We start from the raw sequence: 20,559 nt of genomic DNA, 5'->3' as shown, positions 1-20,559 counted from the left end.
CTTGGTGATTGACCCGGCGAACCAGGACGTGCGACTCAAACTTGCCTGGCTACTACACAACGTGCCAGACGAAGATGTTCGTGCTGCATTTGCGCCGTACAGAAAGGTGTCGGAAGTTTCCCGGGAGCGCTGGCGTGTTAAAAGTATGTTTGAAAAGGGCTCTACTACTAGGCTCGTCACGCTGAACCTGAAAGCTGGCATGAAGCTGGATGACCTGCCGCATCAGCTGAATGTTAGCGGTGAGCTGGCGCTCGTTATTGTGCCAGGCAGACCCCCGTTGTGCCTACGCTGCCGGAGTACGGGCCACATCCGCAAAGTTGCCGGGTTTCTCGCTGCGAAACCTGTCGACGGTTCGGGCATGAAGACAGCCAGTGTGCTCGTACCTACGCTAGCATTGCCGGACCTGGGACCAGCGAAGACTCGTCCGAGTTAATTATGGACGAGGCGGATGCAGAGGAGACTGCTGACATTAGAGGTCAGTCAACGAAACAGGACGCCCCTTCCATGACGGTTTTAAAAAACAATAATGTGACGGTCTCAAATAAAAAGAATGAAACTCGGCATGTCTTGAACGTTCCATCCCAGGACCATGAAAGCGCGACAAAGGAAGCGTCAGAATCAAATTTTCTGACGTTAAGGACCATATCAGTACAGAGCCTTCCTGTACTGATGCCATGGAGGTTGCGCCGGAGACAGCAGCCCTAATTGCAGCGAAACGTCCGCATGAGGAAAGCGTCGAGGAGACTCAGCTGCCAGGCGCTGTTTCTGGTGAGCCGCCGCCGAAAACTGCGGGCATCCGAAGAGCAACTTTGAGAAAAAAGCCGAACTTCTCGGCTGACACGCGGTAGGCGGGGAAACCGCCTCCGTAGTTCTGTGGTGTCCTGAACGTTTTGTGGGTAAGCTGCCTACCGACCAGCGTCAGGAACCTTCTGCAACCAAGCGGTGCTTGTCTTAGGAAAAAAAAATGAAAGACAGTGCGTGGACTTCATTTGAATGCATCCCGACGTTCTGCTGGGAGGATATTACATGCATACATACGCCGCTATTCGTCAGAAGCGGAGGCCACGCTACCATGAAGGTAGGCACCATGCGGGTACGGTCGTCTCTTTCTAATACATGACTCTTAAGCTTAATTCGCCTTTACACGTAGCTACTTTGAATGTCAGAGGGCTGGGAGCAGAAGGCGACAATGCCAGCTCAGTCGCCTCCTTTTGGATAATGATATTGATATAGCAGCTGTGCAAGAGTCAAAGATTGAGAGCCACGAAAGCACTGACCGTATGATGGCTTCTTTTCAAGCAAACCTTTATGTGTGTGTATGCCATTTTGTTGGTGTATCGGGTGGATGCCTTTTATTTATACGTAACACGCTGGTAGTAAGCGTAGAGTCCGTTTTTGCCTGTTCAAGTGGTCGGCTTTTGGTTACTGATTTTACCTACTGTAATTTATGCTGGCGTGTTTTGTGTGTGTATGCTCCCAATTCAAAATGCGGACGTGAGTCGTTTTTTGAGTCTATTGAATTGTGGTTGAAGGCCGACAAAATCTTGCTTGTACTTGGTGACTACAACTGTGTGTGCGCAGCTGTGGACGGAGCGGCGAAGTATAAACCTCGAATAGACAGAAGCTCCGAGCTGTTGAATGCACTTGTGCATGAGTATGGCATTGAGGATGTTGGTAGTGTGTTCTCCACTGGAAACCAGCCAGAGTTCAAGCACTTTCAGCGAGATAGCCATGCTAGATTGGACAGGGTGTATGCCTCGGTTGATCTTGTTTCCCTATGTACTGCATATGAGGTCAAACCTGTGTCTTTCAGTGATCATTGTCTCGTGAGCGTAGTGTTTGGTAGGAAAGGAAAGAAATCGCGCTTTAACTGGCACCTATGGAAACTGAATGCCAAACTTCTGGCCGATGAAGAGTTCCTTACGGAAGTTAAGACCGAGTTTGAAAATCGTCTTGCTATGCGACCAGTAAGTTTTGCAGCGGAATGGGACAGCTTCAAAGAGTGGGTCAAATTGAAATCCATAGAAAAGAGCTGTAAAGTGCGGCATAAAGAGAAAGAAAAACAAAAAGAACTGAATGAACAACTCGAGTCTTTTTTTTTCACATGGAAAGTTCTGTGCCAGGGCATTTCGCCAGTAAAAGACGAGAGATAAAAAGTTAGTTTTAAACAATCGATAGCGAAAGATACACAGCGGCCGTCATACGTGCAAGTGCTGAAAAACTTTGGGCAGGAGAAGTGCCGACAAAACGAGCGCTAGCAGACGAGAAAAGATACGCCTGCCAGAAAGAAATAAGGAGTATAAGGTATGCCGGCCATATGACTGAAGATGCTAAAGATATTCAGCGTGCGGTAGCAGAGCACTTCGAAGAACTGCTTAGCGCAAAGCTTCAGACTGTAGGCGGCTTTCAAACAGATTTTCTAAAACTGATGCCTGCACTGGATGACGAAAGTAAAGCGCGCCTAGAAACACCGATAACGTTGCAAGAGATAGTATCTGCAATAGATGACCTGACAACTGGGAAGGCCCCTGGGCCGGATGGTCTAAGCGCTGCCTTCTTTAAAACTTTTCAGCAGTATGCGGCTCAGTTTGCGCTCTGTGTAATCACTGAAGCTTATGAACGTAATACTGTCCCATTGTCTTTCTCTACATCGCACATTGTTCTAATACCCAAGACAGATGATCCGGAGAAACGACTGTTGGTGGGGTCACATCAACCAATTAGCCTCACCAATGTTGACTACAAGGTGTACATGAAGGTTTTAGCAAAACGACTGCAGAGCGTAATAAAGAAATTGGTTGGGTCTCATCAAACGTGCGGCATCAAGGGTCGATCCATTGCCACGAATATACGTGTCGCAAGAACCGTACTAGAACGTGTTGATGCACTCGGTGGTCAGATAGCCATGATGCAGTTAGATTTGGCGAAAGCCTTTGACCGTGCTTCTCACGAAATTCTGTTTTCCATTTTGGAGCATTCTAACCTTGGTGACGTCATAGTGGAGGGTGTTAAAATGGCGTATTGCGAACTGCACGACCCGTATTATAGTGAATGGTGAACTGACTGACAGCATCGCAGTACGTTCATCGGTAAGGCAGGGCTGCCCGCTCTCACCCCTGATTTTTGCACTGTATTGAGAGCCACTTTGCTTGGCTATCATTGATAGCGATCGCATTTTAGGATTCAAGCTGCAATCAGCACACGTGAAAATGCTAGCATATGTTGATGACATAGCAGTGTTTTGTGTAACTGGAAAGAGCATCTGTGAAGTCACGGGTGTCGTCCAAACATTTTGTGATCAAACCATGTGTAAGATCAATTGGGAGAAAAGCTCTGGGTTTTGGCACGGTGATTGGGACGTGGCACCTGATTTCTTCTGTAAGCTGCGATGGTCTGCTCTCCCAACGAGGTATCTAGGCGTGCCTTCAGAATGTTATCAAGATCCCAACGTGCACTGGATGGAAGAAACGTCCAGAGCGAAAGAAAAAGCGCATGCGCGGCAAGGAAGGCAACTGTCAATGTTTTCGCGCGCTTCTATTTGCAATATTTTTCTTATTTCTAGGCTGTGGTACCTTATAAATGTGTTGTGTATCTCACGAACCTCAATTCAGAAAATGCACCGCGTTTTTGCTGTATTTATTTGGGCATGCACATGGGAAAAAACCGCCTGGACGAATTTGTTTATTTCTGTTAAAAGGGGCGGGCTTGGCCTTGCACATCTGTTCTTGCGTCAGGTGGGTTCGCGATTTATATTCCTCCCTGTTCAAAAAGATACCTTTCTAAGAACTGTGATGCAAGTGCGATTACAGAGGCTGCTCCCTGAAAGGATTGTGTCATGTGAAAACATGCCTGGTACTGTGACTGGCTATCTGCGCGAGGTTGTTTGTTCTTGCAAGTTGCTTGAAGTGCGGTTTTCTTTTGATTACCTTTACAATGTTCCCAGAACAAAAACTATAAAGATCTCATTGACGTGATGCTGCCGCTGCCTTTTTACTGGGCATTACACTGTGGAGGCCCAGGGCAGGACGTTTTGAAAAGAGTTAAGAAGATGCCCGTGAGGCCATCTGCTAAAACGTTCCTTTTCAAACTTCACTGTAATACGCTCCCTGTTAAAACCTGGCTGAATAAAAAAGGTATCTTCGTCCCATGGACAACAAATTGCCTGTTGTGCAAAAAACCGCAAACAATTGAACACGTTTTCTTACAGTGTTGGAATGCTGTCTTTCTATGGGACGTCCTACAATGGAAAATTAAAAAGGAACTTCCATTAACTTCTTACTGTATAAGATTCCTACCAGTGCAGAACGATGATGCACCTTATAATTTAATTATGCTTCTTGGCCTCCATAGTTTGTGGAAAACACGAATGCAGGTGCATCGTGCAGATATAGATACACAATCTCCGCATGAAAACTTTATTGAAAGTGTTGTGTATATACGCGAAACTTTCAGGAGGCAGCAGTATCCGCCACAATGGCATTGTCTCTTTGATGAGTTAGTGCACTTGAAAAGATTTTAGCCAAGTACGCGTTAGCTCAAGTGTAGTTGACGTGTTTTATCATGTGTATTTTTTGTTTCGTGTTTCACGACAATAAAGAAAAAAAAAATCGGAGTGTATGCTGTGTGGTCGAAAATTGGTATTAAAGAAAAAAAAAATCCTCGTTAGTATAGTGGCCAGTATCCCCGCCTGTCACGCGGGAGACCGGGGTTCGATTCCCCGACGGGGAGCTTAGTTTTTGTTTCTTTGTTTCATTCTGCGCCCTTTAAGAACAGCGCTTGCCTGCTTCCCTGCGCCTCCTCGTTAGTATAGTGGCCAGTATCCCCGCCTGTCACGCGGGAGACCGGGGTTCGATTCCCCGACGGGGAGCTTAGTTTTTGTTTCTTTGTTGCATTCTGCGCCATTTGTGAACAGCGCTTGCCGGCTTCCCTGCGCCTCCTCGTTAGTATAGTGGCCAGTATCATTCTACTTCCGGCCACCGAGCGGGACGGTCACAGAATCATGAGTCCAGCGGAGCGGCGACAGCGGCCCTTGCCGGCCGCAGAAACAGGAATCTGGATACGGATGATAAGGACTATGAGTTGATTTTGCCGACGCTGCCTACAGGACGTGTTGTTTTAAACACCGTGTTTTTGCACAGCGACGTGCGCCGTACAAAGTGGAAGGTTTTCGCGATGCCCTCGCCAACGTTGGTGCGCTCCCCGATGTTGTGGCGTTGGGGGCGTACCAGATTAACCACGTTTGGGCTGTCACGCCCCGCAGCGCTGAAGCAACGAAGAAGCTGGCTGCGTTGAAACAAGTAGAAGTGAAGGGACGTCGTTGCATCATCATCGGCCCAGAGGACCAACAGGTGAAGCTGCGGCTGCACTGGATGTTGCACGGTGTGGCCGACTACGACATACGGACGGCCTTTGCTGCTTTCGGTAACGTAACCGAGGTGACCCGGGAGCGGTGGCGCGTCCAAGGCGTCAAAGAGAAAGGGTCAACAACGAGAACAGTTCTCCTGAAACTGAAACCCGGTATTAAGACCGATGACCTACCTCACCAGCTGCGAGTCGCCGGTGAGTTGGCCCTTGTTGTGGTGCCTAGGCGGCCTATGCAGTGCCTGCGCTGCCGTGGTAGCGGTCACGTTAGACGTGAATGCAAGGTGCCCCGGTGTTCGAAATGCAGGCATTACGGCCACGTCGACAGTGAGTGTGTCCGTACATATGCGGTGGCCACGGGGCTCGCATCGAGGAAGGAGATAGCTGAACACCAGATGGACGTATCAGAGGCGGAGGAAGCTGCGAAAGGAGTCGAGGAAGTAGGCAAGCCGGAAGCGGCGACTGTCTCTTCTGGGACTTCTAGCAGAAACACAAACGTGTCAAATGAGGCAGAGAGGCATCCTGAAGAAAAAGACTCGGCAGCGGCCTGGGCTGATACTGAGGAGAAGGAAGATAGCTTTTTGGCAGCTACGGAACCCGCGATGATGGCCTCGACGAGCAGCGAGGAGCAACAGCAACAGTGCAATGTTCGTGCGGGCAATGTCTCGGCCAAAGGCCTCACGCCCAGTCTTGGTGATGGAGAAGACAAAACAACAGCGTCAAGCGTTGAGGAGCCGCCTACGAAAACGGTCCAGTCCCGGCGGTCCTCTCGCAGACCGAAGCCGAACTGGGGGACAAGCGGGCCAGCGATAAGCCACCGCCGCTGCAAGACCATGCAGTCGCACCGGAGGGCTGTGGCGGAAACAAAGGCGTCTAGCCGGGTGCTAGACGCGAAAGGTGAGCGCAAATGCTCTCGGTCTCTTCACTCTATTTTAAAATGGATCCAACCCCTGCACTGACATTCGGGTCGCTTAATGTTAGAGGGTTAGCAACGAAGAAAAAGCAGAGCCAGGTGTTGCGCCTTATAACGGACAGAGACATCGACGTGCTAGCCGTTCAAGAGACCAAAGTCGATGGAGAGGAAGAGACCGGGAGCTTGGTGCAGCGCTTCACGTCGAAGTATTATGCCGTTGTGAGCCATGCAGTCGGAACTTCTGCCGGCTGCGTCCTTCTTGTAAAAAAGTTGCCTGGACTTAACGTACAGACTTATGCTTCCGGAGAGACAGGGCGATACGTGATTTGTGATTTCGGTTTTGAGAATATAGAATGGCGGGTTATCTGTGTTTATGCACCTAATGAATTGGAGGATAGGTGTTCCTTTTTTGAGAGCCTGAAATATTACTGCTCTAGTGAGAAACAGATAGTGCTCATGGGCGATTTCAATTGTGTTCTGGCGGCTCGCGATAAAAGCAGCACCCGAGCCTTCACGGACAGAAGTACAGACTTATTGTCACGGCTGATAGATGAATATGCATTAGATGATGTGGTGGAGAGTTTAGACGGTGAACGTAGTGTGCAATACACCCACTTTCAAGGTATTAGTCATGCTCGCCTCGACAGGATTTACATGTCACTGGACTTAATTCCAAAGTGTCAAAAATACCGAGTTTTACCAGTGGCCTTTTCAGATCACAGTGCAGTGATATGCACTCTAGGCAAAAGGAAGCGAGCCAGTGGATTTTCATGGGAGCTGTGGAAATTAAATTGTAAACTGCTAAAAGACCAAATTTTCACTGAGTATGTGACGGAAAAAATTACCAAAATAGTAAATGAGTGTCAAAACGAAATCGGGCTCCAGTGGGTACTAGCCAAAGAAGAATTTAAGATGAAGGCCATTGAGCGGTCTACTTTGCTAAAGCACCAGGAATGATTACAGGGAGAACAGCTGAGAGATATACTTGAAAAATTGTTGGCGCAGGAATGTAAAACGCTCAGCATAGGTAAGGAAGATATTAAGAAAACAAAGCAAAAGCTTGAACTTATCGACGAAGACCGATATCGAGGGGCGATAGTGAGGGCGAGAGCGGAAGAATTTGTTGCAGGGGAGACGCCCACTAAGCGGGCTTTAGGAATGGAAAAAGCGCACGCTCGACGCAACGAAATTCAGGAGATCGAAGGATTGGGTGGGGTAGTGACCGATAGCGATCGCATCCATCATGCTTTCTTTGATTACTATCAGGCGTTGTTCGCACAACATGAAGTTGACGTGCACAGATTTAAAGGCGAGTTTCTCGGCGCTTTGCCTAAGCTCGATGAATCCCGAAAGGAAAGCTTGGAGAGGCGAATTAGTGAAAAAGAAGTTGAACGAGCAATAGAGAACTTGAACCCGGGAAAGTCTCCTGGCCCAGATGGGTTAAGTGCAGCTTTTTACAAAGCGTTTAAAACGGAATTAACCCCACTTTTGACTTTGCTGTTTAGTGATGCCTATGATCGTAACGAGTTGCCCCCGTCTTACGGTGCGCCCCATACCGTCCTCATCCCTAAAACAGATGATCCTATAAAACTCAGACAGGTTACTGCATATAGGCCGATCTCACTAACGAACGTAGATTATAAAATATTCATGAAAGTTTTGGCGGCGAGGCTTCAGAGTGTTATTATTTATTTATTTATTTATTTCAAGATACTGCAGACCAGTATTCCGGTCCTAGCAGGAGTGGCATACATATATACAGCGCACAAGAAACGCAATAAATCACATGAAGCACCCACAAAACTAACAAACAGAGGCAATGTAATGTGTTGACCAACAGCCGGAGAGACAAAAAAAAAGGGAAAACATGAAAAACCTTTGTGCGACATCAAAGTAACAATACAATACAATCGAAGTCAACCAAACAGATGTTGCTGTAGAGCCTGGTCAAAGTCTGGAGACTGAATTAAGCTTTCTGGGAGAGTGTTCCATTCAGAAATTGTCCTTGGATAAAAACTATGCAGAAAGGATTTAGATTTTGCATAAATTGGCTGCAGTGAGTGACTATGGTGATGACGTGTCCGCCTAGTGTTGGGAACTTTCACACACGGTGGAGGACTGAGGTTTATTTGGTGGTTTAAAATTTTATACAAAAAGAGTAAACGAGTCATTTTCCTGCGAGTTTCTAGGAGCGGAATGTTGTTGGCGGTCATGAGGTTAGTAGGAGAGTCCGTTCTTTGATATTTATTAAAAATGAACCTCACCGCTTTTCTCTGTATTTGTTCAATTCGATAAATGTCTTTTTTAGTGTGAGGGTCCCAGATGATCGAAGCATACTCAAGTGTAGACCTGACGTATGTGGTGTAAGCCAGTAGTTTAAGATTGGATGGAGCATCTTTGAGTTTACGTCTGATAAAACAGTTTCTTAAAAGCTGATGAACAAATATTTGAAATGTGAGCACTCCAGGAGAGATTATTGGTAATAGTAACGCCAAGATATTTATAACTAGAAACTTCGGAAATGAGACAGTTGTGTAAGCGATACTGAAATGAACTGAAATTCTTTTTACGAGTTACTCTAAGAAGCACCGTCTTTTGCGTGTTAAGTTCCATACACCAGTCTTTACACCACTGTTCTATGGAAAAAACAGATTGCTGCAATAGCGCGTGGTCGTTATCTGAGGTAATGCTTTTATAAATAATACAGTCATCTGCAAACAGTCGAATGGAGACAGAGTCAGGAATTACTTGGGTTAAATCATCAATATATAATAAAAAAAAGCAGAGGGCCTAACACACTGCCTTGAGGCACTCCGGAGCTTACAGTGAGGACATCAGAAAAATTTCCATTAATTTCTACGAATTGATCTCTGTTATTAAGGTATGAACTTATCCAGTATATAAGGTAACTCGGGAGGCCAATGTATTTTAACTTATAGAGTAATTTTCCGTGCTCAACTTTATCAAACGCTTTGCAAAAATCTAACAATAGCACGTCAACTTGACCGGAGTTATCAAGTGTCGTAGCGAATTCGTGTACAGTGGTTACCAATTGCGTGACAGTGGACATTCCTTTCCTGAACCCGTGCTGGTGTGGCGATAAAAGGTGGTTTTCTGATAGGTAATCCCAAATATAACCAGCCAGAATATGCTCTAGTAGCTTGCAACATGTGGACGTTATAGATACAGGTCTGTAGTTAGACACAGAAAGAAATTGTTGGCCCTCATCAAACATGTGGCATAAAGAACAGGTCTATTGCTAACAATAATCATCAGGCAAGGTGTGTGCTGGAGTGTAGCGACGTCACTGGGGTACCTGTGGCAATTCTCCAGCTAGATCTTGAAAAAGCGTTTGACTGTGTTGCTCATGAGATTTTGTTTTCTATCTTAGATCATGTCAATGTAGGTTCTATTATTAATGAGGGCGTGGCCATGGCGTACCGACACGGCACTACAAAGTTAATTGTTAATAAATTGTTGGGGGCCCCCATTAACGTGGAACGTTCGGTGCGTCAGGGTTGCCCCCTCAGTCCACTCGTTTTGTATGTATGTTGAAACTTTGTGCTTGCACATTATACAGAATAATGCTGTTCATGGTTTTCGTCTGCATGAAGCGGAAGTGAAAGTCCTAGCATATGCAGATGATGTAGCAATTTTCTGTGTCACAAAGTATAGCATTAGCAGTGCGGTAGAAGGTGTTAAAAGATATATTTTGGTCACGGGAAGCAAGGTGAACTGGGGAAAGTGCGGGGGGTTCTGGCACGGAGAATGGCCGGATACTCCTCACACTTTCGCTAATGTGACTTGGTGTACGACCCCTGTAAATTACCTTGGAGTCCCGTTGGAATTTTACAGGGATACTGAACAGTATTGGAAGGGGCAGGCACAAGAGGCACAAGAAAAAGCAGAAAAGTGGAAGGGTACTCATTTATCCGTGTTTGCAAGAGCCACTGTGTGTAACCTGTTTTTTATTAGTAAACTGTGGTATGTGATGCAAGTGCTCCACTGCTCGCGAATTAACATACAAAAGGTACATCGAATTTTTGCGGTTTTTGTATGGGCCTCTAGCTGGGAAAGGTGCATGCGGACAAACTTGTTCAGACGGGTCAAAGACGGAGGCCAAGCGCTGGGACACTTATTTGTGAGGCAACTGGTAAACACATGTTTGTTTTTCCGTGATGTTGAAGATCCTTTCCTGCGCACAGTGTGCCAAGTAAGGCTAGGGCGAGCCTTGCAGAGTATGTAGTTGCAACAAAATGCATGACAGGAGGCATTTTTGGTTATTTCCGAGAGATAGTAACCAGCGTCAGATTCTTAACTACTTGGTTTTCAAGGGAATATTTGAGCAGCGTAACAAGGAAAACGTTGTACAGAGATGTGTGCGATGTTATCTTTCCGGTGCCGTTGTACAGGGCCTTGTACTGTGGAGGCCCCGGCGGTAATGTGTTGCAAAGGGTTAAAAAAATAAATGTATCGCCGGAAGTCAAGAGTTTTTTCTTTAAAGTGCACACTGGAACTTTACCCGTCAAATCTTTTTTGGAAGAAAAAGAGATGTTTCTACCGTGGGGACCAAACTGCTTAATCTGCAAACAACCGGAGACCATAGACAATGTTTTTTTGCACTGTTGGGAAGGGGTTTATTTTTGGGACGTGCTACAGAGGACCATGAAGAAACAGATCCCGTTGCATTCACACGGAATTAGGTACTTGCCAACAAAAAATGAGGGTGGGATCCCGTTCGATTTAGTCATGCTGGTGGGCCTCCACAGTATATGGCGCTCTCGTATGGCCGGGTACTACTGTGACCCCGAAGCGCGTCCAGCGCGTATATATTTTCGAGAGAGCATCTGCAAGTTTGTAGAAATACAGAAGATACGGAATCCTGTCCCTGAGTGGCTCTCAAGGCTATAGCCTTTGAAAACACTCAGAGAATTTTAATGTGACAAAGCCTGGTCCTCTCTTGGGGATTTTCGCTTCTTGTATAACTGTGTACATATTTTGTTTTCTTTTTGGCTTTGTTTTGTGAAAGCCTAGGACCGGCAATAAAGAAAAAAAAGTATAGTGGCCAGTATCCCCGCCTGTCACGCGGGAGACCGGGGTTCGATTCCACGACGGGGAGCTTAGTTTTTGTTTCTTTGTTGCACTCTGCGCCCTTTGAGAACAGCGCTTGCCGGCTTCCCTGCGCCTCCTCGTTAGTATAGTGGCCAGTATCCCCGCCTGTCACGCGGGAGACCGGGGTTCGATTCCCCGACGGGGAGCTTAGGATTTGTTTCTTTCTTGCATTATGCACCATATCAGAACAGCACTTAGCCTCTTCCCTGTGCCTCCTCGTTAGTATAGTGGCCAGTAACCCCGCCTGCAACGCGGGAGACCGGGGTTCGATTCCCCGACGGGGAGCTTAGTTTTTGTCTCTTTCTTGCATTATGCGCCATATCAGAACAGCACTTAGCCTCTTCCCTGCGCCTCCTCGTTAGTATAGTGGCCAGTATCCCCGCCTGTCACGCGGGAGACCGGGGTTCGATTCCCCGACGGGGAGCTTAGTTTTTGTTTCTTTGTTGCATTCTGCGCCCTTTGAGAACAGCGCTTGCCGGCTTCCCTGCGCCTCCTCGTTGGTATAGTGGCCAGTATCCCCGCCTGTCACGCGGGAGACCGGGGTTCGATTCCCCGACGGGGAGCTTAGTTTTACTTTCTTTCTTGCATTATGCGCCATATCAAAACAGCACTTAGCCTCTTCCCTGCGCCTCCTCGTTAGTATAGTGGCATTCTACTTCCGGCCACCGTAGTGAACGGTAGCAGAATCATGTGCTCCAGCGGAGCGGCGATAGCGGCCCTTTCCAGCCGCGGAAACAGGCTTGACGACATGGAAGATAGCGAGTATCAGATTATTCTGCCAACTTTGCCTACCGGACGCGTTGTTTTTAACACGCTTTTTTTGCACGGTGATGTGCGAGTCAGGCCATACAGGGTCGAGGATTTCCGCGACGCCCTTGCCAACGCTGGTGCGCTCCCCGACGTTGTGGCGTTGGGGGCGTATCAGATCAACCATGTTTGGGCGGTCACGTTTAGCAGCACAGAAGCAACGAAGAAATTGGCGGCTTTCAAGGAACTCGATGTTAAGGGACGCCGTTGCCTTATTATCGATCCCGAAGACCAACAGGTGAAGCTGCGACTTCACTGGATGTTGCACGGTGTGGCAGACGACGACATCCGGACGGCTTTTGCTGCTTTTGGGAATGTGACCGAGGTGACACGGGAGAGGTGGAGAGTTCAAGGCGCCAAGGAAAAGGGGTCCACCACGAGGACTGTGCTCCTGAAATTGAAACCCGGCATTAAGGTCGACGACTTACCTCACCAGCTGCGAGTAGCCGGAGAGCTAGCCCTTGTCGTGGTGCCTGGGCGAGCGATGCAGTGCCTGCGCTGCCGCGGTACCGGTCATGTTCGACGAGAATGTAAGGTACAGCGTTGTCCAAAGTGTAGACGCTACGGACATGACGAGGCTGCCTGTGTGCTTTCGTACGCTTCGGCCGCGGGACATGGAACTACGGAACGGTCGGCGGAGCTCACCATGGATGTAGTCGAGGCGGAGGAGGCGGCGAAAGGTGCCGGAGAAGTGAGAACGCAGACACGGGAGACAGATTCGTCGGTGGACTCGGCAGAAAACAGCAATGCTGCGAGAGAAATGGGGAGCGCAGACTCGAAACCTGAGCTCCCTAGCAATGAGGAAGGCACGTCACTGGAGCCGGCGAACGGTATGGAACAGGATAATGCGGAGGAGCACTCGGACACCAGCGGTGTTCGTAAGCCAGGCGTCCCAGCCCCAGCCAAGCGATCCCACACGCAGTCCGAACCCGAAGGTAACAAGGCGTCAGCCCCCAGCGTCGACGAGCCACCAGCAAAAACGGGGCAATCCCGGCGGTCCACGCTACGTCCGAGGCCAAACATTTCATCGGAGAGACGGGCAGCGGATAAAGTGCCCCCGCTGCCGGGTCAGCCACTCGCACCGGACGGGGATGGATCCAATGACGCCGTCTAGCAACGCGCTAGACGGGAAAGGTAAGCACCATGCTTTCGGTCTCTTCACCTTTGATGAAAATGGCGCCTGAAACCACCTTAAGAGTAGCCACGTTAAATGTCAGGGGATTGGCTGGCAAAAAGAAGCAGAGCCAGGTGCACCGGCTCTTAACTGACCATGATATTGACGTGCTTGCCGTGCAAGAAACTAAGGTTGATGGGGAGGAAGAGACCGGGAGCATGGTGCGACGTTTCACGGCTAGATTTTACGCCATTGTTAGCCACGCAGTTGGGACATCGGCCGGGTGTGTATTGTTTGTCAAAAAGCTGCCTGGTCTGGTTGTAAAGGGCTACTCCTCATGCTCTTCTGGACGGTGGGTTGTGGCTGATTGTGGATACAGCGGTGTTGAGTGGCGCATTATTTGTGTGTACGCTCCTAACTGTGTGGAGGAAAGAACAGTGTTTTTCGAGAATCTTAAGCAGCAGTTAGGTACGGAAAGGCAGGTAGTATTGCTGGGCGATTTTAACTGTGTACTGAATGCTCGAGACAAAACCAGCACACGCGGATTCAGAGACAAGAGCACCGAAGTGTTATGCCAGTTAACAAGCGAATGGAACATGGAGGATGTGGCTGATTGCTTGGAAGGATTGCGTGCCGTTCAGTACACGCACTTCCAAGGTTCTAGCCACGCGCGTCTGGACAGAATTTACGCGTCGCTGGATTTGATTCCTTCATGCAATGAATACCGAGTTGTGCCTATGACATTCACGGATCACTGTTTGGTGCAATGCTTATTCGGCACCAAAAAACGAAGCAATGCATTTAGCTGGGAGTTATGGAAATTGAACAATAAATTGCTTAATGATGATGCCTTTAGACGCGTGGTATTGAATGAATTGATTAAAGTGAGGCCAGGGACTTTGCTCGAAATCTGGAAACAGTGGGAGTTGTGCAAGGAACAGATTAAAATTAAAGCCATTGACAGATCAAGTTGCCTGGTTTACGAGAAGAAAATTACAGAAACCCAGCTTAAGGCTTTGCTTGCAAAACTACACGAACAGGAATGTAAGGCACCCGGCAGATGGATAGAGGATATTCGAAAAATAAAAGAACAAATTAACTTGATAGAAGAAGACAGATACCAAGGAGCGTTAGTGCGTGCAAGAGCGGAAAAATTGGCCATGGATGAGACGCCGACAAAAAGATCGTTGGGAATAGAAAAAGCAAATGCAAGGCGAAATCACGTGGCAAAGGTAGATTGGGCAGGACGCACAGAAACCGATAACGAAGGAATCACGAAAGCTTTCCGGGAGTATTATGAAGAGCTATTTTCGTCCCGAGAGGTTTATTTGGACCGTTTTAAAGAATCCTTTCTTGACGCGATGCCAAAAATTGACGAGGAACAAAAAGAAAGACTGGAGCGGCCAATAAGCGAAAAAGAAGTGCAGCAGGCAATAGAAAATTTAAACCCAGGGAAATCACCCGGGCCTGATGGCCTGAGTGCGGCTTTTTATAAAGCGTTCAAGGAACTGCTATCTCCTTTGTTGTGTGCCTTATTTAATGAAGCGTATGAACGGAAGGCACTGCCTGCGTCTTTCGGATCGTCGCACACAGTACTTATTCCGAAAACTGACCAACCAGATAAGCTTAGGCAGTTGTCGTCTTACAGGCCCATTGCTCTGACAAACGTTGATTACAAGATTTATATGAAGGTGCTTGCTGGCAGACTACAAACGGTTATATGCGAACTAGTGGGCCCTCACCAAACGTGCGGTATCAAAGGGCGATCTATCTTTCAGAACATTCACAAAGCGCGGAGTGTGCTCGAATGCTGCGATGCAACTCATGCATGTGTTGCGTTACTGCAGTTGGACTTGGAGAAAGCTTTTAATTGTGTGGCACATACTATTCTGTTCAGTATATTAGACTCTGTTAATGTCGGCTCTGTTATTCGAGAGGGAGTGGCCTTGGCGTACCGTTACTGCACTGCGAGATTAATTGTCAATAAGTCACTGGGGGCCCCCATCAACGTACGACGTTCGGTGCGCCAAGGTTGCCCCCTCAGCCCTCTTTTGTTCGGCATTTATATTGAAACATTGTGTTTAAGCATCCTACAAAACAATGACATTGATGGCTTTCGACTGCAGGAGTCAGAAGTCAAATTGCTGGCTTACGCAGATGACGTTGCGGTTTTTTGTGTGAATAAAGAGAGTATAAAGAGGACAGTGGATGTGGTAAAACATTTTAGCAAAGTCACAGGGAGTAAAGTTAACTGGGGTAAGTGCTTGGGATTTTGGCACGGTGAATGGCAGCTGACCCCCGACACTTTCGCTAATGTGTCGTGGGTTACAACGCCTGCAAAGTACTTGGGTGTACCCTTGAAATTTTACAAGGAAAGTGAGCCATACTGGCTAGAGAAGGTCAAAGAAACCCGTGAAAAAGCGGAGAAATGGAAAAGCGCTTAATTATCAATATTTGCAAGAGCCGCAGTTTGCAACCTGTTTTTAATTAGTAAGCTATGGTATGTATTGCAAGTGTTGCATTGCTCCCGTGTAAATGTGCAAAAATTGCATCGAGATTTTGCGGTGTTTGTTCGGGCCTCGAGTTGGGAGAGGTGCAGTCGGACAAATTTGTTCCGGCAGGTGAAGCATGGGGGGCTTGGTCTGGGTCATTTGTTTGTGCGACAGATTGTCAACCGGTTTATGTTTTTTAGGGATGCCAGCGATCCATTCCTGCGCACAGTGTGTCAACGAAGACTTGGTCGAGCGTTGCCTGATTTCGTAGTTTATACTCAATGTATGCCTGGTTCTCTGTTTGGATTCTTTAGGGAAATTGTTTTGAGCGTGAAATTCTTAAGTGCACGTTTTTCGAAAGAGTATTTAAGTAATGTTAACAGGAGAACATTATACAAGGATGTTTGTGAAGTGGTGTTCCCGGTGCCCTTGTACCGAGCTTTATACTATGGAGGCACAGGAAGTAATGTATTAAAACGCGTAAAGAAAATGCAAGTTGCTCCGGGAGCTAAAACGTTTTTCTTTATGCTACATACCGGTACTTTGAGTGTAAAATCATTTATGGAGGAGAAGGGTATGTTCCTACCGTGGGGGGCCCAATGTCTCATCTGCAAACAGCCAGAGACAATAGATCACGTGTTTTTGCATTGCTGGGAGGGGGTATATTTGTGGGATGTTCTGCAAAGGACAATAAAAAAACAGTTGCCACTTGATTCCCATGGCATTAGGTATTTGCCTTTGGATAACCACGATGATATGCCGTTAGACTAGGTTATGTTAATGTGCCTCCACAGTATATGGCGCGCACGAATGGCTGGTTATCACTGCGATCCAGATGCACGGCCAGCCCGCATGTATTTACGTGAAAGTGTGCAGCGATGGCTCGACGTGCTTAGATTGCAACCATGTGCTCCCGAGTGGCTGTCAAAGCTGGAACCTTTGACGGTGCTCAAGGAATTTTAACAGGACAATGCCTGCCCCTCAGTGGGTGTTAGGCAACGCTAGCTACCTTTGTGTACATATATTATTCCTTTTTTCCTGTTGTTTTGAGTTCCAGTGCGGTGTATTTGTGTCAAAGCCAGGCAATAAAGAAAAAAAAATTTAGTATAGTGGCCGGTATCCCCGCCTGTCACGCGGGAGACCGGGGTTCGATTCCCCGACGGGGAGCTTAGTTTTTGTTTCTTTCTTGCATTATGCGCCATATCAGAACAGCACTTAGCCTCTTCCCTGCGCCTCCTCGTTAGTATAGTGGCCAGTATCCCCGCCTGTCACGCGGGAGACCGGGGTTCGATTCCCCGACGGGGAGCTTAGTTTTTGTTTCTTTCTTGCATTATGCGCCATATCAGAACAGCACTTAGCCTATTCCCTGCGCCAAATCGTTAGTATAGATTCTACTTCCGGCCACCGAGCGTGACGGACGTGTTCATCATGGGCTCCCAAGGAGCGGATTCAGCGGCCCAGCTGGGCCGTGGTATCAGGAGTACGGAAAGGCCTGCCAAGGATTATGAACTGGTTCTACCGCATCTGCCTACAGGTTCGAGTGTTTTGCATACTGTTTTTTTGCATGGCGACACAAAAGCCAGGCCGTACAGGGTGGAGCACTTTCGAGACTCCCTCGCTCGTCTTTCACTTTTGCCGGAAGTGGTTGCCCTCGTGGCATATCAAATGAATCACGTATGGGCGGTAACGTTTAAAGTGAAGAGGGCAAAACGAAGATTTTGCAAGCCGAAGCTTTCGAAGTTAAGGAGCACCGATGCGTGGTCATTGACCCCTGTAACCAAGGCATCAGGTTTAAACTTTTCTGGCTGCTTCACGGCGTGCACGACGATGACGTGCGAGCGGCGTTGGCGGCGTTTGGAAAAGTTAGAGAAATATCAAGAGAAAAGTGGAAAGTGCAAAGGTGTGTCGAAAAGGCTTCAACGACTCGAACGGTCACGCTGAAGCTAAAAGTGGGCGTAAACATTGAGGACCTGCCGCATCAGCTTCGGGTCGCCGAGGACGTCGCACTCGTTCACGTCCCAGGCAGAGCTCCGCTTTGACTCCGGTGCCGGGGGAAAGGACATATACGTCGGGATTGTAGTGTGCCGCGCTGCGGGCTGTGTCGTCGCTACGGCCATGACGAGTCGCAGTGTGTGCGCACGTATGCCAACGTTGCAGGCCCCGTGCCGAGTGAAGTGGCAGGCGAGCACTTGATGGACGCAGTGGACGCCGAGGAAGCTAGCAGTGAAATCACTGAGGATGCAGTGCAGAAAGAACAATCCTCTGAGAAGACCCCTGCCCTTAAAGAGCACTGTGAGTCAGATGTGATTGTTCCGTTGCTGAATGTTGCTGGGGCCGAGACACCCACGAAAGAAGACGGCAATGCCAGTGCTGCAAGCCCAGCTTCGGCTACGCAACACTGTGAGGTACAGGGGGACACTGAAGCTGAGATGCCAGCTGCTTCTACCTTGCCGGTGAAGCGGGTGCACGAAGACAGTGTCAACGAGGAATCAACCCAAGGAGGAGCGGAAAGCGGACAGCCTCAACTGAAGGCAGCCCCCCTTCGCCGGGCGTCCTTCAAGCCAAAGCGAAACGTGCCCCCAGGCCGGAGAACTGTGTCACCTGTGCCTCCGCCATAGCGGGGGTACCCTTTCCGGTCTAGACGTTACAAGCCCGGGACATGATCGGGAGCAGCGCTTGGAACGACGGACGGACTCGCCAAAAAGGAAGAATGCTCATCCCGTGCAACAGATCAACCGCAATGCTGTCTTTCTGCAAAAGCGATGTGAGTGATATATGTTTCGCGATTTATAATTTCTTGAGATGGCGACCAATTTAACCACTAGCTTGCGCGTAGCCACGCTAAATGTGAGGGGGCTGTCAACGCGTCGGAGACAACTGCAGCTGAGCCGCGTTCTGCTGGAAAATGAAATTGATGTGCTAGCAGTTCAAGAGAGCAAAACGGAAAGCGAACAACAAACAGAGAAAATGGCTGAAATATATCGTTCTAGATATAGTGTTTGCGTTTGTCATGCGGTTGGAATATCGGGGGGATGTGTCATCTTCATTCGAAATTGCATAGAGTGTGTGCAGTCTGTGTTCTCGTGTGAGAGTGGTCGGCTTTTGATATGTGATTTCAGTTTTTCTGGATTGGACTGGAGAGTGATCTGCGTTTATGCGCCGACTAGAACGTTTGAGCGGGAAGAGTTTTTTCACTATTTGAAATCCTTCCTAATACATGAGAGGCGTGTTCTCCTGCTTGGAGACTTCAACTGTGTCTGTAGACCGGAAGATAGAACAACAAACCGTGTCCTTCGTGACAAGAGTGCAGAGTTACTTATTGACATTGTTATTGAGGCAGAGCTCGAAGATGCTGGCTGTATAATGACGCATGAAGGCCAAGCAAAGTTCACGCACTTTCAAGGTAGCTGTCATGCAAGGTTGGACCGAATATATGTTCCCATTGATTGTGTGCCCTTGTGCTCGGAATATCAAACACTTCCCATGAGCTTTAGTGACCACTCACTCGTAATGATTACTCTAGGCATGAAAAGTAAGGCAACAAAGTTCAATTGGGAGCTATGGAAATTTAATGAAAAACTGCTGGTGGATGAAGAGTTTACCACTAAAGTTAAAGGATATATTAAGCATATGTTACAAAATGACTCGAATTTTATACAAGCATGGGAGCAGTTTAAGTGCGAGGTAAAGATAGCTGCTATTGACCGAGCATGCACTCTCCGACGTAAAGAAAGAGAACAAGAAAAAGAACTTCGTAGCACACTTCAATACATGCTTAGCATGGAGAGCGTTAAGCCTGGCTTGTTCGCCCAAGATATAAAAAAGATAAAAACCAAACTTGAGGTGATGGACGAAGAGAAGTATCGCGGTGCGGTGATAAGGGCACGCTGCGAAAAATTGTGGCTCGGAGAGACGCCCACGAAAAGGGCACTCAGTGACGAAAAAAGGTACGCAGTTTCAAAAGAGATAAAAGAAATCTGCTATCAGAACGTAGTTACCTCGGAAAAAAAAAAACGATTGAACGGGCGTTTGTAGAATTTTACAGCGAATTGTTTAGTCTGAAAACACCGGACATTGAACGCTTCAGAAAAGACTTTCTGTCGCTGATGCCAAGGGTAGAAGACGAAGTGGCGCAGACACTTGAAGCAAGTATAACTTCCGAGGAAATTGAGGCCGCTATCGGGGAATTAAATTCCAATAAGTCACCCGGACCAGGTGGTCTTGGTGCTGCCATATAGAAGGCCTTTCCAACTGAAATGGCTTTTTTACTGGAAAGAGTTATTAGTGAATGCTACGAAAAGAACGTACCTCCTCCGTTTTTTCGAATGTCACACATTGTACTAATCCCGAAAACAGATGACCATGTTAAGCTTCAGTCTGTAGCGTCTTACCGTCCTATAAGTCTAACGAATGTTGACTATAAAATTTATATGAAAGTATTAGGGCGACGACTCCAACGTGTAATTACTTCTCTTGTAGGCCCACATCACACATGCGGTATAAAAGGAAGGACCATTCTTACTAACATACACGCAGCAAGGAGTGTACTCGAATGTTGTGACGCGATGCATGACCACGTAGCCATGATGCAAGTAGACCTCCACAAAGCATTTGATAAAGTGGTACATGAAATTTTGTTCTCTGTTTTAGAATATGTCAATGCTGGCTCAGTGATTACAAAGGGCGTGAAAATGGTTTACGAGTGCTGTTCAGCGAGACTGGTCGTGAATAAGCAGTTAACTGATCGTATACCTGTTCAG

General features: G+C 47.7%; 7 non-coding genes across 7 annotated transcripts; all 7 read left to right on the top strand.

The window, feature by feature from the left end:
- Nucleotides 1–4,656: 4,656 nt before the first annotated feature.
- Nucleotides 4,657–4,728, top strand: TRNAD-GUC (transfer RNA aspartic acid (anticodon GUC)). Its single transcript has one exon. It is a non-coding gene; the product is annotated as a tRNA-Asp (tRNA).
- A 67-nt stretch (nucleotides 4,729–4,795) lies between these two features.
- Nucleotides 4,796–4,867, top strand: TRNAD-GUC (transfer RNA aspartic acid (anticodon GUC)). Its single transcript has one exon. It is a non-coding gene; the product is annotated as a tRNA-Asp (tRNA).
- Nucleotides 4,868–11,460: 6,593 nt separating this feature from the next.
- On the top strand, nucleotides 11,461–11,532 carry TRNAD-GUC (transfer RNA aspartic acid (anticodon GUC)). The gene has a single exon. It is a non-coding gene; the product is annotated as a tRNA-Asp (tRNA).
- A 67-nt stretch (nucleotides 11,533–11,599) lies between these two features.
- TRNAC-GCA (transfer RNA cysteine (anticodon GCA)) lies at nucleotides 11,600–11,671 on the top strand. Its single transcript has one exon. It is a non-coding gene; the product is annotated as a tRNA-Cys (tRNA).
- Nucleotides 11,672–11,738: 67 nt separating this feature from the next.
- On the top strand, nucleotides 11,739–11,810 carry TRNAD-GUC (transfer RNA aspartic acid (anticodon GUC)). The gene has a single exon. It is a non-coding gene; the product is annotated as a tRNA-Asp (tRNA).
- A 67-nt stretch (nucleotides 11,811–11,877) lies between these two features.
- On the top strand, nucleotides 11,878–11,949 carry TRNAD-GUC (transfer RNA aspartic acid (anticodon GUC)). Its single transcript has one exon. It is a non-coding gene; the product is annotated as a tRNA-Asp (tRNA).
- A 5,084-nt stretch (nucleotides 11,950–17,033) lies between these two features.
- Nucleotides 17,034–17,105, top strand: TRNAD-GUC (transfer RNA aspartic acid (anticodon GUC)). Its single transcript has one exon. It is a non-coding gene; the product is annotated as a tRNA-Asp (tRNA).
- The last annotated feature ends 3,454 nt before the right edge of the window (nucleotides 17,106–20,559 follow it).

The sequence above is a fragment of the Amblyomma maculatum genome, chromosome 9, assembly GCF_055883805.1.
Source record: "Amblyomma maculatum isolate TAMU_Amacu chromosome 9, ASM5588380v1, whole genome shotgun sequence".
NCBI lineage: Eukaryota > Metazoa > Arthropoda > Arachnida > Ixodida > Ixodidae > Amblyomma > Amblyomma maculatum.
Note: the sequence above shows the minus strand (reverse complement) of the source record. Positions and strands in the feature narration are given on the sequence as shown.